The sequence below is a fragment of the Amblyomma mixtum genome, chromosome 1, assembly GCF_055824585.1.
Source record: "Amblyomma mixtum isolate Tamu chromosome 1, ASM5582458v1, whole genome shotgun sequence".
Lineage (NCBI taxonomy): Eukaryota > Metazoa > Arthropoda > Arachnida > Ixodida > Ixodidae > Amblyomma > Amblyomma mixtum.
The window spans coordinates 152,491,072-152,497,071 of record NC_143012.1 but is presented as its reverse complement, the minus strand read 5'-3'; the positions used below and the strand labels follow the sequence as shown (position 1 = coordinate 152,497,071).

The following is a 6,000-nucleotide window of genomic DNA, read 5'->3' as shown; positions in this document are numbered from 1 at the left end:
CGCAGGTATGAAAAGTTGGGCAAGTGGGAGGTGTTCATGATGATAATGCAAACAAAACGGAGACACAGAAAGAAGACAATACGCCGAGGCTCTTGTGCTGTTGTCTTATTTTTGTGCCACCGTTTTGTTTGCGCCCCCATTATCATCATGAAGCGCAGATATGGTGAATGTCTCTTGGCCAAAGCTAGCACCGAGGTGATAGCACGCCTTAGTGCGCTTGCATAGAGTGTTCTGGGAAGAAATGTGAGTGGCGGTTTTTTTTTTTCAGTGCGTCAAGCAGCCGACCAAAAGCCGGAGTTTCTCAGAGACCACATATCATTGCACGACACCTCAACTACATCCCCGAACGTTATCAGTGTTTTGATGGTGTCTTCGTCATATTGCGCTATCAACGCCCCTTTGTCTGGGGTCGCTAGAGCAATAAAAGGATCCTGGGAACAGTCACTCGCTTTGTCTTGCTCATAGTAAGTCGTATGTTGGGTTTCCTAAGGTCGGATCTGCTGCTGTCAAACACCAAAGGTTACCATCGGCCGACAGCTGACCAAGGAGAGCCCAGTATCGAGCTCTGTGAGTATTATATAGCATTGTATTCTGACATGTTACGTAAAACCAATTTTCCAGTACAATTGTGAGACATTCCAGCGGCGAAAAAAAGACACGGACGAAGGTAGAGGAGACAGGGCGAACGCCGGACTCCAACCTCTACCTTTGTACATGTCTTTTTTCGCCGCTGGAATGTGTCATAATGTGTACTAGCAACAAACTAGCCCAGCTTTCTGCGCTTAACGATTTTTCAGGCCTGGTTTCGCAACGGATACATAAAGTTACTTACTGTGTTTTCCGATTAGGCAAACAAGATGAAAGACGCGGCGCAGTGTACACGAATGCCAGCCTTCGGTGTCCGTAGAGGCCACCTTACCAAAGAAGAGTACCACGGACCAACGTGTGCAGAAACGGATTTTTAAAAGTCAATTTCTAAGCTTAGTAATAACTGTGAGATGACGCTGTTGATGGGATAGAAGTTAACGGCCTTATTAGTCCCGTTCTCCTAGAGCAAGCACGCTGAATTGGACCAAGTCCGGACCGGTTACAATAAGGAACTGAACCTGACAGGCCTAACACTTCTGCCCTGCGGACAGAGTGTGCGCCACAGTTCAGTAGTGTTTATGCCTTTCGGCTGCAGAGGGCAAGGGCGTGGGATCGTATCCCGACCTCGGTGGTGACATTTCTATGGAGGCGAAACGCCAAAATGCCTGCGCTTCTGTGCGATGTCAGTGCACTTTAAAAAAAGGCCTAGGTGGTCGAAGTTAATTCCGAGCCCTCCGATACGGCGACTTTATTAGCCTGTATAGAGGTTTGGGGGGTTAAACTACACATATTATACCATACCGCACTTTACGTGCACACTGATTGAACCACAGCAGCGAATATTCAGAAGATATCCGCCTGTAAATGTTGACTCATCAATGGAATGCCTACAAGATAGACACACATAAAGTAAAATTTTTGATCAATGGTGTAAAAGTGAGAAACGTAGATGCGTCGTCACTAACGAATGGGAAGCAGACACCGCAGACAACTCAGCTGAGCGGTACGTGTGAATGGTTGCATATTAAACCCAGATCGAATCAAAATTAGGAGTAAGTCGAATATCACAGTATATGTGGATAAAGCAAATAATTAACGAATGACGCAATGCATTACCTTTATGGCTGGCTCACTGGCGAAATTGACAAATGAAAAAAAAAAACATTCAGAAATCCTGTATCGACTCCAGCGACTGAAGCTAACAGGGCGGACACTTTGTTTAGACAGTAATCATACACTCATGAATGCCTTTTGTAGAAGCGAAAAGTGCAAGAAGATTTGAAAAACACTAAGATGGGCAGTCTGAACACGAAATAAACTTTTCAGCGTGCACCATTTACAACATCGTAGAACAGATAGAAGGATTTAGCAACGCAGAACCGCTGAGACTTATACCCCTGCCACGAAGGCAAATTTAGAGTCACTTTCAACAAATGGCCTTTCGAGCCACTCGTTGGATCGCACAGGATATATTTAGTTGGCGCTCTTTAGAGAACAAAAAGTGAGCTCTGTGAACTCGCATAACTCAATTTGCTCCCACTTCAAGCTGCCAACGTGCGCAGCCTCAGTATCCTAGAAGTGAGTTTTCCTTTGCGCCCAATATTCCTGTACAATGTATCGGCGCAGCCTTACTTCAGGGAAATATCTGGGAGCAGTGCCTGTGTCATTTACCTGTGGAGATCTCCGTCCGCCTTGTGTGGAGACACCTATCGTGCAGTATGCTGTGAGCACTACACTTAATAAGCTTAACCCCCAACTCAATGACGGTGGCGACTTCGACAGTGTTTTGTCGCGGGAGACGTATGCGCGTAATGATCGCTAGCGCACCGACATCGTCCAAGAAGACGCCAGCTTGTGTTTCAATTATGAATATGATGTATGTGATATCTTTATTGTTGCTGCTCTCTAATGCCCTGGCAATCATTAATTTTATTCCTGTTTCTATTATGTATCTGATCTATGTCATACCGTTATTGTGGTAGCTCATCGTTCATTTCGTATTTATTGAATTTACAGTTTATAGACCGTTTACTATGATTAGTTTAGTTTATTGGTTTATTAGGGTTTAACGTCCCAAAGCGACTGAGGCTATGAGAGACGCCGTAGTGAAGGGCTCCGGAAATTTGGACCACCTGGGGTTCGTGAACAAGCACTGACATCGCACAGCACACGGGCCTCTAGAATTTCGCCTTCAAGAAATTCAGCCGACGCGGCCGGGATCGAACCCGCGTCTTCCGGGTCAGCAGCCGAGCGCCGTAACCCCTGAGCCACCGTGGCGGGGCCTTTACTAAGATTAGTACATGCTATTGCTTACAGTACTTCATCTGTTTTTGTCACCAGGTTATAACATTACTTAAAGTTTATTTCTCCATTTTATGATAGCATTTCGGGCGTGTCGATAGTATTATTTGTCTTGTCGATTCTGTGTGTTGTAACTGTGCTTTGTTGAGTGCTAGGTCACCAGTTCAAGTGTTTTTCTTCAATTATGTGCAAGCAGTAGCCGGCGTCATAATCAGGCACCCACATCTCCATTCGTGTTCAAGACCATAAAAAAAAAATTGGCTGTGGCTTAGCTTGGTTAAGCCTGGTAATTGCGAAGCAATACGTGGTTCTGCTGCCGTTCTTCTTCTGTCTCCGTAGCTCGCTGATGCTTTCTCTTTGCAACCTGCCGAAGCGTATAGGCTGGAGGCGGCATGTCATGGGCTAGACGAGAAGAGCGCAGTCAGGCCGCGGCCGTGGCTATGCACCGTGCAAGGCAACGGCGTGAGTTGGGGCCCCGTTTTTAAGCAGATGGTATGACGTCACATAGCGCGCAGCGCCCCTGGTGAGAGGAGCGGGAGTCAGGCCACGGCCGTGGCTATGCGCCCCGCAAGGCGACGGTGTGAGATGGGGCCCCGTTTTTACACATATGGTATGACGTCACATAGCGCGCAACGCCCCTGGTGAGAGGAGCGGGAGTCAGGCCGTGGCTATGCGCCGCGCAAGGCGACGGCGTGAGATGGGGCCCCGTTTTTACACAGATGGTATGACGTCACGCAGCGAGGTCACGCAAAAGGTCAAGCGTGGCTATGCGGCCGCGGCACGGCACGGGCTGAGGTGGTAGGGAATGTAGTATTGCTTCGCAATAAAAAAACTCCAGCTCTGCACACAAGTTTTGCTCCTCGTTCCTGCCTTTCAGACATTAAAGTATTTTGGGCACCCAGGGAAGCCGGCGCTCCCGTGAATGTTTGTTTTGCTGATAATCACTTTTACATTTCACTCTGGGAGCGCCAAACGCTGATTAAATCTTCCGCTTATTGGCTGGATAGGCATTCTTGATATGTTGTTTGCTTGCCTTTTAATGATTTGGTTTGTCAGTAAGCTCTTTGAGAAGGTGTACGTGTAAAAAAGCTATATGAAAGTCTTTAGTAATGCGGAAATAATTTAGTCTGAAACAATGCGCATACTGTTGAAAAGGTTGAGTCCGTCGTGAAACAATAATTGAAAGGTTATTCTCATAAATCTTATTGTCATAATTACACCGGAAACGTGCTATATTGATGTGATTTCGACGCTTGTGTCGACGTTTTATACTATCGACAATTCAAGGATAAATAACTGTTGCTATTCTTGTGAGAAAATTTGGACGAAAATTCGCATTGACGCAATTGTTCCGCAAATTATTTTCTGGGTTATTTCAAAACAAAAAAAACACCTAAAAGGCACTTTTTTAGCGGGATAAAAAGTGCTTTAATTTGACAAAAAACTTTTAATAACTTAGTTGCAGCAAAATAAAAAGAATTGATTTTCTCGACTGACTTGCTGATTCTTATTTGCAAGGAAAATTTACCAATTTTCAGTACGCTACTCGCCGTCTAGACACACGCATTCCTGGCATGTCCGGCCTCGGCACGTGGCTTTTTCTGTAGGGTGTGAGCTGCTATTCGAGCGGAGGCGAGCGAGGACTAAGGGTAAATGAAAGTTCCCCGACCTCGGTAGCTGTTGCGGGTATATTATGAGTATGATCTGGCCAAAACCGCTACGTCTAGGACAGGGTGGCACGGAAGAACGGCCGCAGCCATCCCTCGTGTATAGTGCTTCATGCTGTTATAATTGTTCAGCGGCTGCGTAAAAACACCATATACACGGCCGTGCTGCATTCAGAGATTCGTTCACAATGCGTGGACACATGCAGAACGAAAGCACATACATGTCTGCCTCCCCACTTTTTTCTTTTAATAATTAAAACTACTGCAGTAATTTAAGGCAAACGGCGTACGAATACAAGTATAGCACAATTTTTCATGGTTTAGTTATCGTCCCCAAAGTATAAAAAAATACTGGCCGCGGTCAGACATGGCATATAATTTTCCGGCCCCAGTGCATGCCGTCCAAAACGGCTGGCATGAGCCCCAGGGGTTCAACTTCACTCTGGGAGTGGCTGGAGCTGTACAAACAAGCACGCCAGAGTGCAGGACATTAAACGATAGGTTCCTGCCCGGGGCTCCTCACCCCCCCAGTGCTTGCTCGTAGAGCATGAGGACGTTCACATCAGAATTTATTATGCTCCTCGAGCCGCGTTTCTCCGGTCACATAAGACCGCGTCCGAAATATCGGTTTTAAACATGAGGTGCGTCTCGGTTTTGCTTGAAGCACGTTGTCGTCCTTCTTTAAGTGGGCTTCTGTGACCTTTAGACGTCATGGCTTCTGTCTTGAATGCCTTTAAAATCCTCGCGTCGCCTTGCGGAGCGTTTGGTTAGGAAGGCATAAACCGGCTTCTGTGCAGTGGCTGCGTTGAGCTCCAGCGTGTGTCTATGAGTACATTGAGTAGGTTTTCCGCCGATTAACCTGGGGTGTTGCTACATGCCATAAGTGTCAGGTATACATGTACTGAAATTTCTCCTACTGTTTGAGCACCCCGTTCCGCTGATCCGTTGCAGTACTCATACCTGGGACTTAGAGTAAGGTAGCTCAACAAAAAGGTTTCTGCGGAATATCTCATTCTTCCCGATAACTAGACTGTCGTTGACATTAGATAAAAGTAAGTGGATGCGATAAGGAGAGCTCTTTGCCCTGCAACAGGCTGAAGTCAAGTCAGCTCGTGATGCTGTGACTGTATTCGTCAGAAACAGACAAGCGGAGAACTATGTTTGGAACCAGTTTAAGGCAAAAGCCTCATCGTTGTCGACAGAAGATTGTCAGCAGAAGCTTGTCAGCAGAGGTGTCACGCTTTTGACGGGTGTCCACCGGGAAATGTGAGACAGTTACTGCGTAATTTCCTTTCCTCAAATAGAATTTTCATTTTCTTCATTACGGCCCCTCTTTCTCTTTCTTCTTTCACTCCCACTTCCACTCTTCCTGTACGCTGCGGTTCAGGTGTCCACCGAGAAGGCAGAGAATTACTGCGCTATTTCCTTTCCTCAAAAAGTGCTG

The 6,000-nt window shown here is 46.5% G+C and overlaps 1 protein-coding gene across 3 annotated transcripts in view; it reads left to right on the top strand.

The window, feature by feature from the left end:
- The first annotated feature begins 435 nt into the window (after window positions 1–435).
- The window catches only part of LOC149368001 (putative 4-coumarate--CoA ligase 1), a 69,489-nt gene continuing 63,924 nt past the window's right edge, over window positions 436–6,000 (top strand). For 2 of the 3 annotated variants that reach the window (XM_089558128.1, XM_089558120.1), the window contains exon 1: window positions 436–567. The gene's annotated coding sequence lies outside the window, so the exon portion shown is untranslated. The remainder of the gene's footprint in view (window positions 568–6,000) is intronic. The other variant, XM_089558138.1, reaches the window with a different exon arrangement.